Consider the following 12,703-nt stretch of genomic DNA (forward strand, 5'->3'; position numbering starts at 1 on the left):
AAATTCATATGCAACCAAAAAAGAGCCCAAATAGCCAAAGCAATTTTGAGCACAAAGAACAAAGTCAGAGGTATCACATTACCCAACTTCAAATGATACTACAAAACTAGAGTAATCAAAACAATGGTATTGGTACAAAAACAGACACAGAGACCAATGGAACAGAATAGAGAATGGAAAAAAAAACCTTAGACAAGTTTATATTTTAACTAAGTTTATTTGAGCAAAGAAAAACAAAACAGCAAAACAAAACGGAGGAAAGCAAAATAAAACAAGAATGATCGGTGAATCTGACAGCCCTCCAAGCCATAGTGGATTGAGAGAATGCCCACCAATAACATTATCTGAAATGAGTTATAGGAAATGAAAGTGCAATGCAGAGACAACTTATTTCGTTCAACTTAACTGGCTAATTGGTTACAGAACTTCTTGCCATCAACTAAAGCTCAGCTGCTATAGTTAAACTCCATATTGGTTTGGCGTGTTAGACTTAGTGTAGGACCCTAGTCCAAATCAGTGGTCTCCTATAAATTTTATTTAACAGAAGACATGATGACCTAATGTAATGTGCTATCTTGGATGAGATTCTACAACAGAAAAAAAAAGACAGTAGGTAAAAACTAAGGAAATCTGAATAACGTATGGATGTTGGTTAAATTTAAAAGTTATATAAGCTTATGATTAAATACATCATACTTAAAGTAATATGTTTACTGCATCTGTATGGGGGAAATTGTGTGTGTGTGTGTGTATGTGTGTGTGTGTGTGTTCCTGCACATCTCTCCACATTCGATGAAGGCATATTGATAGCTTGAAATTAGACATGGTGAGATGGTGGGAATGGTAATATCACAGAAATAAGTAAATACTACAAGTCCAAAATTTTTCCCTGCAGTAACACTTCTGGTTGCTAAACATTTACCAGCATATCACTAGAATATAACCCATCTAAATAAAAGTTCTTTGGGTTCCTCATTAATAGTTAAGTGCTTGAGAGCTGCCAATCAAAGATAATCATTTCGGCATTAGTCTTTTATAACTGGTCCCCTGTCGAGCCTATTGAGAATGTAATAACATGTTATTTATAGATCCTTCATCAAATCATCCTACCTGACCCTTCCCAGGAACCTAATGATAAGAATAACAATACTACTACTAATAAATAACTTTTAACATTTGTTGTGTGGTATGTACCAGATTCTGTGCTAAGAATTTTACGGTCATTATCTTATTTAATCCTCACAACCCTATTAAATAGGAACATTGATAGTTTCCATTTTACAGATGTGAAAAATGAGATGAGAAACATAAAATAGTCCAAGGTTAAGCTCATTTTATATAACTCTAAAATGATCTGCTTATTCATTTCATTTAATCATTCATTCATTCACCCACTCTTTTGGTGCTGGGGATATGTGTAGGCATTTAATTCTTTGTATGCAAATGGTCCATCCACTTTATGGAGGCCCTCTTGAGGGCAGAATGGTGCCCTATAACTTTTTCTAGTCCTCTTATTATGTACTCTGAGATGCTCAATTAGCTAAATGACTGAGCTCTCAGTGTTTGACCAAGAATCTATTATATCAGAGATATTAAACTCTAAAACACATCTATTCATTCAATGAGCATCTATAAGCATTTATAAGGTAAAAGACACTGTAATAAATGCAGAAAACAGGTAAGAGTCAGCTAGTGGAGGTTTCATCTCAGTAAAAGAGAGAAACATTTAAAAAATAAATGTGTGTATGATGATTATTGTTTTGCAGGTAGGGATTTGTGTGTGAGAGTCAATAACTTAGTTCTGGAGATGTTCAGAGGAAACACCTAAGACAATGAACTGAAGGATGAACTGACAGTTGAAGGAGTAGAAGGGGAATGTTCCAGGCAGAGTCAAATGAAAAAGTATTGTATCTGTTAAACCAGTTTATAATTTAGGAAGCACCCAGTAACTGTTTGTTAAGCGTGGATTTGTCTAGCACATGTGCAAAAGTGTACTTGCCCTGCCATTCAGATATCCAAACAATTTTAAGTACTCTGAATTTTCATATAATATGCTCACAAGAATAAACAATAAGCAGAATAGAAATATGAATCAAAATAAGTTAAATGAATTAATATGGAATGAATAAATCGGTTTCACAGAATGCCCATATATGACTTAGAGAAGACAAGAGAGTTGAGGCAAGGTCCTCGATGGCCATCTCTAGAATATGCATCCCTCAGTGCCACACAGGCATAAAAACAAAGTCACATATCTTAATGGAAAATAATTTTCCAGGGTTAGGAGAAAACACCTGTTTCCTACAAAACTTTTATAAGACATCTCATTACTAAATCTATGAATTATGCAGCCCTCATTTATATTAATCAGCCTGTATTTCTTGTGCCTGTCAGCTGAATTAAAATCTGTTTGAAGGAGAGGACTGAGAAGATTGGTCATCTGGAAGGTAGAGAAGAATAGGGCAGGAGGCAGAGGTTCAGGCTGAATTCCCTTCTGGGGTCAAAAGCGGGTCTGTAAACTGCTGGTTATACAAAACCTGTTGACAACGTGGTTTTGACTCTAGGTTGAATACAGTTTCCTAAACAATATGGTTAGGACTCTAAAGTAGTAAATCTAGAAAATATCCCAAATGTTAAAGATCTCCTGATAAAGATCAAGGGAAGTGTATTGAACAGGACACATCTAGGACAAGGTTAGAGACAATTAGGGAATCCGTAGACTTTCTCACAGTATCTGCTCTACATGCAAATCTTCACATTTACTGGTTGTATCAGCAATAACGGCGAGTGTTTTTAAATCCTGGTGATGTTCTTTGTTAGGGTAAACCTTAGTGGAACACTCCATGGACGTGCCTGTAAAGCATATCTGAGATGTCAGTTTGATATGTGATTTGAGTTACAGTGGCCTTTTTGTGCTGGTATATTAACCCATTAACTAGATCTGTGTACTTGAGAACTCCCCAAAGAGGGCCCTGCCACCTGTCTCCTAAGATACATGATAGTAACATTCCTCACTTTGACAGGCTGGAGAAATCCCCCTCACAAAGCTTGCTTTCAGGACTATGATTCTTTCTTAGATCCTGGATCAAGAATAAGCCACACCAGTGTCTGGCACAAGGTCTGTGCTTAGTTAAGTACTTGTTGAATGAATGCTGAGTAACAGCTTTCTAGTCACGCCTCCTAGGAATTTTCTTTGATTTTAAATTCCTTATGCCCCTTGCTGTAGTTGCTCCAGGCTGAGAAAGTCACCATTGCTCCTCATATGACTTCTTCATTTATTATAAATGCTCAGTAATGATTCATAGAGTAATAGTGCCTGAGTTCTTATGGAATGAATGCTGCCGCTGTTTCTTCATAGTTCCATCCTCTTTGAAAACGTGGAAAGGGCATGTGGATCCAAGCATAGAGACCCAGCCCTCCTATCTGGGCCTTCCCTGACACATTGCTCATTATGGATGGATTTCAGAGTTTCATTCCTGGCTCCATGAGCTCCATAAGGACCCAGAGTCTGCTGATTCTGTGAGGGAAGACTCTGGGAGTTAGCAGATGCCTTGATTTTAGAGCCTAGCCAACTCTAAGCCCTTCAGTCAAATAGCTCTGACATCTCTAGCTCCTGTAGACATGGAGTTTTAACAGGGATTTCTTCATCTATCAGAAAAGGAGTTCCCAGCCAGAAACCATGCTTTGGAGGCAATCCTTGCCATTCTTCATGCAAGGATGGCTGGCTCCTTTAGCTCTCTTGCTCCCCAATATGCCAGCGTTCCTGCTCAGCCCTCCCTACCTTTGGGCAAACTATAGTGATGCTTCAGGATGCTCAGTGAGAGCTGAAAGACAAGCATTGAGGCACTAACACCAAGGTAGGAGCAGGAATCTCTGATGCCTCTGAGAAAGCTGGAACCATGACATCTATCCATTCTACATCTTCAGTCTTCCTAAGGCTCAACCTGCCATGCTCACTCCTCATTCCAAAATTAATCAAGCAGGAGGCAAGGAAGCACCTTGCCTGCATCTCCACAGACAGAACAGACCCCCAAATCTCAATCACCTGCACCTCAGGAATGGACTACATACAGGGACCTGCAGAGACCAAAGGCCTAGAGCTGGGCAGGAAAATACACATCAAGGGCATATTGGCCTCCTCTGAAAACCAGAACAGAGCCCACACAATTCACAGAGCGGCAGTTCCTCTGTGCTGAGCACTGATAGGACCCCAGTTCGTATCTGCTGCAGCTGCATTCTGCAGGTAGACCCTAGTCAAGAAGAGGGTATCAGTGTGTGACCAGGTATCTCCACATTTTCCAGAGGAGATACCCATGATTCACAAAACTTTTCTTCTGAAGCACCACCATCATGCTGCTTGACTTCGTGCTTAAAGCACCTGACCTTTCCAACTTCAGAGCCTGTCTCCAAAAAATAAAGGACGGAAGCATTGGTTTGATTCTGAACCTGATTAGAAAGAAATAGAGAATTGATGCAGCCAGAAGTGCCAGATTCTGTGGGAGAATGCTTTGCTAAATGGTTCCATCACCTACTTTTGGAAGCCCTTTTGTTGGCTGTAGAGCTTGCCTATTGTGTGACAGGAATTTTTCTTATCCCTGATAAGTGCCTTAAAATAAACCTGAGCTTCCTCAATTTTGAGCAAGTCTCTCGAGGGATTTCCTAGCTGGGGCTATGTCTGAATTCAGTAAAACTCCCAAGTAGGCCTTAGCTTGCTTAGAACCATGACACTGAAGCTGAGTCATTTCTAACTAGCTTTGATTAGAGGTTGTTGAGGAAGTATCTGTTCTGGAAATATGCTGCCTTAAGACAAGCCGAAACCACCAAAATGGACATGAAAATTATGAAAAGAGGGACAGATAACCTAATTCCTTTGCATAAGTCATTCCACTACATTTGATGCCCTTCCTGCCACATCTCCCCTGCCCCACCCTGCCCCCATATGCCCATATGTTCACCCTCTTCCAAAACTTTAACCCAAAGTAAATTCTAAGAGGCAATTTTTTAAGCACATAACACTCTGACTAATCCTTCTGTCTATAATGCCTTGAGCTTCTGTACAATGTATGTTTTTCTTTTGAACTTACCTGTATACTGCTTAGAAGTTATTTTAAGGCATTGTGTGTTTGTGTGTGTGTGTATATACATATGTATAAATATATACATATATAATATTTATAACTGGATTGCAAATATCTTGAAAATAAACACAATATTTTCTTCTTTATTATGTCCAATAGAGCACTAGAGATGTGTCCTATACCCAGTGGTTAACTAGTGACCTCCTTTCCCCATTTTCACAGATAATTCACTGAGAAATTAGTTGTAACCTTGCTTCCAGTAGCTATAGTCCTAAGGCTGCCACCAAGTGGCTGCCAGGACCCTCTAACTCCCAGAATGCTGAGCTTGCTGCCGTGGACAATAGTAATTTCTCTTTGGAGAGTTCCCATTGCAAATGAGAAAGAGGAAAGAAAGAAAAGATCACAGCAGACTCAAATGTGTGGAGAGGTAAGGTCAGCCTGTGGGCAGTGAGCAGAACACAGGCAGTGCAGTGTAGTGTTTACATGTCAGAATCTCTGAATACGAATCATGGCTCCACCATTTTACTAAGGATAAAGAGCCTAATCTACATGTAAGAGCTTGAAGCCTAGCAGCATGAAGTTCACATTCCGTAAGTATCTATAAGTCTCTTAGTTTCTGGGAGAGCAGCCAAAGTGTGTTGTCTAGTATGACGTCTGATATGAATTTGGGCATTTGAGTTGAATCAGAAGAAGTGTTATGGGGCTGGAGTGGTCCATGATCCAACTTTCAGGTGCCCACCTGGGTGCAGGAACAAAGATCTGCTGCTCTGGCTGTAGATAGCCAGCATGAGTGAGGTGCTGCTTGGTAAGTAAATCTCTGTGGCCCTCACTGAATAGAGATGCATTGTCCCTGGTGAGGCAGGTGAACTCTCTGTTCTAAGTCAGTCATGATGACCCCACAAACAACTATTTGACCATCACAAGAATAAAACTACTGAATTCTACTGCAGGAAACTGAAATAAATAGAGAGGAGTTCAGGGACACAGGAAAGGTTAAGGAGCTACAGAGATAACATAAGGGGGCACCTAGATGATCTCAGGGTGTGTATGGCAATTTGGGTTTTATTCTCAAGAGACTGCAGTTGATGATCTCACCACAGGTCCTTTCCTCCCACCCTGAATTCCCCTGCCTTTAGTTCTGAGCTCCAGGGACCTCTAGCTAATCCATTATCTCCTTCTCTTTTTCCCCTAAATTGCCTTGTAATTATGCTCTTTTATGATTCAATTTTCCTCTCCAAAACTCCCCTGACTGCCCCTGGTCCCAAGGGTAGTGATTCCAACGACTCCTAGAACAGAGGCCACTGGTTAGTGCCTTATGATCAACTTGAACTTCTTCAATTGTGAACAAGTCTTTCAAGGGACAGATGTCCCTGCTATATTTTAGGCATCCTGGACCCTGGCTGTGACCACTAATCCAGCCCTGGTGTTTTTTTGTCCCTAGTGGTGTTCTGGTACTTCAGAGAGATGTCAGATTCAGCCCTACTGACATGGCTTGGCACCCATAGAAGCCTGCCAGGAAGGAAAAATGCAGCTGAAGACTGCTGCATCCATGCCCCAGCACAGGGGTCCCCAGCTCCCTGACCACGGACCAGTACCAGTCCGTGGCCTGTTAGGAACCAGGTTGCACAGCAGGAGGTGAGCAGCGGGAGATGGAGCATCTCTGCCCAAGCTCCGCCTCCTGTCAGATCAGCTGCCGCATTAGATTCTCAAAGGAGCGCCAACCCTACTGTGAACTGCGCACGCGAGGACTCTAGGTTGCACGCTCCTTATGAGACTCTAACTAATGCCAGATAATCTGAGGCGGAAGAGTTTCATCCTGAAACCACCCCCTACACCGCCACCAGCCCCTTCGGTCTTCCATGAAACCAGTCCCTGGTGCCAAAAAGGATGGGGACCACTGCCCCAGCATATTCAGAAGCCCAGGTCAAAGGAGATCCAGGAACTTGCTCTTCCAGTCATCACCTCCCTGTCCCCTTCCAGAACATGCATTTCCTCTGTATTGCTGATAGCAGTAATCTCTGACCCCTCCTACTGGTGCCTGTCCAGCACCAGCCCCTACTTCTGTGGATAATCTACAGTACAAGCATGGGGATGGGGCTTAAATTCTAGTAGTCCTGCCAGCTTTTTGGTTTCCCGACATATGGAGGCCAAGGAATTCAGAAAAATGATCTTTTTAAGGCTTGGCCTATGTGGTGTTTGGTACACTCTGGATCCTTCCGGGAATTTTACTCATGTAGGAAAATAACAGCAGATAGGGACCCAGGGCAGAGCAAGTACACAGAGATATTTTCATACAAAATCCAAATCTCATAATTAAGGTTCATCTTCACCCCTAGAGAATCCTGATTAATGAGGACTTTTTATTTAATGACTGCATTTAAAACTAATTCTAGAGACCAGCTATTTGAGTGACACACATATCATTAGGGAGCAGTGTCAGCTGTTGATGCAGTCTGCTGGGTGTCTCAGTCCCGAACAGCTGCAGTTGATATTCAGCAACATTCTGTTGCTCATTGAAGTCCTGGATAGCCTGTAGAAGATGTTCCAAGCCCTGGCTCATGTCGGGCTTTGGAAGGGCTACGGTTCTAACTGAGCTATTAGTTTCAGTGGCCCTGCCATGGAGCCACCACTTGATTGCCCACCATGGTTTTGCCTCTTTCTCGTTACAGGCCCCATGAAGCTGCCCTGAAAATAGATACTTTTGTAAACAATATCTTTGGCTAGAGTAAATATGGAGAAAGAAAAGTGTAATGACAAAGGTAATCACAGTTAAACTACAAAAAGACCTTTTTTGTTTATTTGTTTTTAAGACCTGAATTAGCTGGGAAACATTCCATCTGTTCATATGCTCTGTATAGATTGTATAGCATAGGAAATATCTGTTCCTCAAAAGCTTGTTTTAGTCTGGGATGCTATAACAGTACCATAGACTGGGTGGCTTATAAACAACAGAAATTTATTTCCCATAATTCTGGAGTTTGAGAAGTCTAAGATTAAGGCACTGGTAGATTTGGTGTTGCATGAAGGCTCACTTCGTGGCTCACAAATGCCATATTCTCATTCATCCTCACATGGCCAAAGAAGCAAGGGAGCTAAGCACAGTGGCTTATGCCTCTAATCCTAGCACTTTGGGAGGCTAAGGCAGGTGTATTGCCTGAGCCCAAGAGTTGAAGACTAGCCTGGGCGACATGGCAAAATCCAGTCTCTACAAAAAACAAACAAACAAAAAAACAAAAATTCGCTGGGCATGGTGGCGCACACCTGTAGTCTCAGCTACTTGGGAGGCTGAGGTAAGACGATCACCTGAGCCCTGGAGGTTGAGGTTGCAGTGAGCCAAAATTATGCCACTCCACTCCAACCCAAGAGTGAGACTCTATCTCAAAAAAAAAAAAAAAAAAAAGACAAAAAATAAGACAAGGGAGCACTCTGGGGTCTCTTTTATAAGGGCACTAATCTCATTCATGAGGTTTCTACCTTTATAACCTAATTATCTCCCAAAGGCCCTACCCCCTCATACTATAAAATTGACAGGACATCAACATATGAATTTTGCCAGGAACACAAATATTCAGTCTATAGCAAAGCCCCAAAAGCAATTGCCTGAAAAACTGCCTGGATTGCATACTTTTCTTCTGAGATTAACAACTTTTAAATGTTTTTTTTCTAGAAGTTGTAAGATTCCTCTATTTCTTCTTGAGTCATAATTGGAAATAAATGTATACACATGCATTTCTTTATTTTGTGGCACAGTTTTAGATTTACAGACACATTGAGCAGACATACAGAGCTTTACATACTCATCTCATCCTCCCCTCACTTCCCACCTCTCAGCAGTTTCCCCTATTATTACCATGTTTACTACATTTGATGAACCAATATTGAGACATTATCATTAACTAAAGTCCACAGTTTACATTAAAATTTACTCTTTATGTTATACAGTTCTATGGAGTTTGACAAATGCACAATACAATGTATCCACCATTGCAGTATCATACAAAATAGTTTCTCTCCCTTAAAATACTGTCTCTATTCCATATATTAATCCTTCTTTGCTCCTTCCCAACCCCATCCATGACAGCCATTGGTTTTCTTTTACTGTTTCTATAGTTTTGCCTCTTTCAAAATGTCATACTGCTGGACCACACAGTATATAGCCTTTTCAGACTGATTTCTTTCACTTAACAATATGCATTTAACGTTCCTCCATGTCTTTTCATGGCTTGATTGCTCAATTCTTTTTATCACAAAATAATGTTCAATTGTATGAAATACCACAGTATATCCATTTATCTACTGAAGGGCGTCTTGGTTGCTTTCAGGTTTTGGGAATTGTGAATAAAGCTGCTATAAACATTCATGTGCAAGTTTTTTTGTGGACATACATTTTCACTGATTTGGATATATCTAGGAGCATGATTGCTGGATCGTGTGGTCGATCTATGTTTAGCTTTGTAAGAAACTGCTTAAGTGTCTTCCAAAGTGGTTGTATCATTTTGCATTCCCACCAGTAATAAATGTGAGTTTCTGTTGTTCTACATCCTTGCCAGCAGTTGATGACGTCTGGGTTTTCGATTTTTGTCATTCAAATAGGTGTGTGGTGGTATCTTATTGTTCTTTTAATTTGCAATTCCCTAGTAACATATGATGCTGAGTATTTTTTCTTTCTTTTCTTTTTTTTCTTTTTGAGACAGAGTCTTGCTCTGTCACCACTCAGGTTTGAGGGCAGTGGTGCACTCTCAGCTCATTGCAACCTCTGCCTCCCAGGTTCAATCGATGCTCCTGCCTCAGTCGCCTGAGTAGCTGGGATTATAGGCGCGTGCCACCATGCTTGGCTAATTTTTGTATTTTTTTAAGTAGAGATGGGGGTTTCATCATGTTGGTCAGGCTGGTCTTAAACTTCTGACCTTGTGATCTGCCTGCCTCGGCCTCCCAACGTGCTGGGATTACAGGTATGAGCCACCACACCCGGCTGCACTTTTTCATATGCTTATTTGCCATCTGTATATCTTCTTTGGTGAGGTGTCTGTTCAGATCTTTTGCCCGCTTGTGAATTATTTTTAATTTAAATTTTTGCATTATAAGAATTCCTTGTGTATTTTAGGTAACAGTCCTTTATCTAATAGGTATTCTGCAAATATTTTCTCCTAGTCTGTGCATTGTTTTAAAAATCTTCTTAACAGTGCCTTTGCAGAGCAGAAGTTTTTCATTTTAATCAAGTCCAACTTATTACGTTTCCCCCACCCCCATTGGATCATACTTTTGGTGTTGTATCTGAAAAGCCATCACCAAATTCAAAGTCACCTAGAGTCAAGTTATCCTATAGATGTTTTATAGTTTTAAATTTTATATTTACATCTTAAGATCCATTTTGAGTTAATTTTTATCAAAGGTATAAGGTGTGTGTCATTTTTTGCATGTGGATTTTCAGTTGTTCTAGCACCATGTATTGAAAAGACTCTTTTCTCCATTGAATCGCCTTTGCTTCTTTGTCAAAGATCAGTTGTCTACAGTTACATGGATCTATTTTGGGGCTCTCCATTCTGTCCCATTGGTCTATTTGTCTATTTGTTTGCCAATACCATACTGTCTTGTTTACTGTAGCTTTTTACTAAGTCTTGAAGTTGGGTAATGTCAGTCCACAAACTTCGTTCTTCTTGAGATTATTCTGGGTCTTTTACTTTTTCATATAAAATTCAGAATTAATTTGTTGGTATCCGCAAAATAATGCGCTAAGATTTTGATTGAGATCTTATTGAATCTACAGATAAAGTTGGGAAGAATTGACATCGTAACAATACTGATGCTTTCTGAGAATATTTCTCAATTTATTTAGATTTTAATTTTTTTAATCAGAGGTTTGCTAGTTTCCTTCACATAAAGCCTGTGCATATTTTGTTAGATTTATGCCTAAGTATTTATTTTCCCTTTATTTTTTGAGGGTAATGTAAATGGTATTGTGTTTTTAATTTCAAATTCCAACTGTTCTTTGCTGGTGTTAGGAAAGCAATTGACCTTTTACCCGGTAGTCTTGCTAAAATTGCCTATTAATTCCAGGAGGGTTTTGTTTATTCTTAGGTATTTTTTACATAAAAAATCATGTCATCTACAAAGACAGTTTTATTTATTACTTTCTAGTATGAATATCTTTTATTTCCCTTTCTTATCTTACGTTAGGTAGGTTTAGTATAATGTCACATAGGAGTAGTGAGAGGGGACATCCTTGCCTTTTCCCTGATCTTAGAGGGAAAGCATCTAGTTTCTCACCATTAAGAATTTGCAATATTTTTCTATCAAGTTGAGTAAATATCCTTCTATTGCTAGTTTTCTGAGTTTGGTTTTTTTTTTTTTAATCATGAATGGGTGTTGATTTTTTTTTCTTCTTCCGCCACCTTCCCTCCTTCTTCTTTCCCCACCTTCTTTCCTCAGCTTCTTTTCCCTATCCCCACCTTCCCTCTTCTTCTTCCCCCACCTTCCCTCTTCTTCTTCCCCCACCTTCCTTCTTCTTCCCCACCATCCCTCTTTTTCTTTCCCTACCTTCCCTCTTCTTCTTTCCCCACTTTCTTTCCTCACCTTCCCTCTTCTTTCTTTCGCATCTCCCTTCTTTTCCCCCCACCATCCCTCTTCTTCTTTCCTTACCTTCCCTCTTCTTCTTGTGAAAATTTTTTTCTTCATTGATTGATGTGATCATGTGATTGTATGTTTTTGCATATAATTGATATGTCTCAAAGTTATATTTTTCGAGACAATTTCTTATTTCTCTAAGATTTTAAGATTTATTCATATAGAATTATATGTTGGATATTTTATTTATTTAACAAACATTTATTGAGTATATACTATGCTGAAGATATATTAGGTATGGAAGATACCTTAATAAATAAGGCTGCATGAAAGTTTTGGAATAAGTTTGCATTTGGTATAGGGTAAGGTAAGAGGATGATGAGGAAAGAACTGAAAAAGGGTAGAGGGAATTGGGCAACAGTAAATCACAGAGAATGTGACATTTCTTGTCTTTCAACTTTTCCTCCCTGTACTTGCAGTTAGGGAAATGGTCACTCTCCAAGGGACATCTGAATGACTCCACAATTCTGTGATTTCTGCAGTCTGTAACTGCTCTGGAGCTTAGAGTCATATCCAAACTCCTTAGCATAAAATGGCACAATTTTATGACCTACTCTTTGCCTATTCGTTCAGTCATGTCACTTATGTCAAATTGCCCAAATGGTTCATGCACATGCTGCTCCCTCTACCTCCACTATTCTGTACCCTCTTTTTTGCTGGGGCAACTCCTAATTATCTTTTATTATCTTGATCACCCTCTCAGAGCCTAAATTGCTTCCATTAGGTTGCATTCTAAATTATTTCCAGTCCTTCAGTGAACTTAGAAATAATATCAGTTTCGTTCTTTAACTTTTCCACCTCATTTTCTTCCTTCGTGCCCCTAGTGTTCACTATAATTCTCACCATAATGTGCTCACGCAATAATAGAAGGTAGAGCCATAAGAAGACTTACTAGACAGACAAAATTCTAATCTCTTCTCCCATAAGAAAGTTTTATTCTGTTAAAACTGAAAGATAAATTCTAAGGTTGAATGTGAAAATAGGTATGTAGAAAGGTAAAT

This window comes from Macaca fascicularis, chromosome 2 (genome assembly GCF_037993035.2).
Source record: "Macaca fascicularis isolate 582-1 chromosome 2, T2T-MFA8v1.1".
Taxonomy (NCBI): Eukaryota; Metazoa; Chordata; class Mammalia; order Primates; family Cercopithecidae; genus Macaca; species Macaca fascicularis.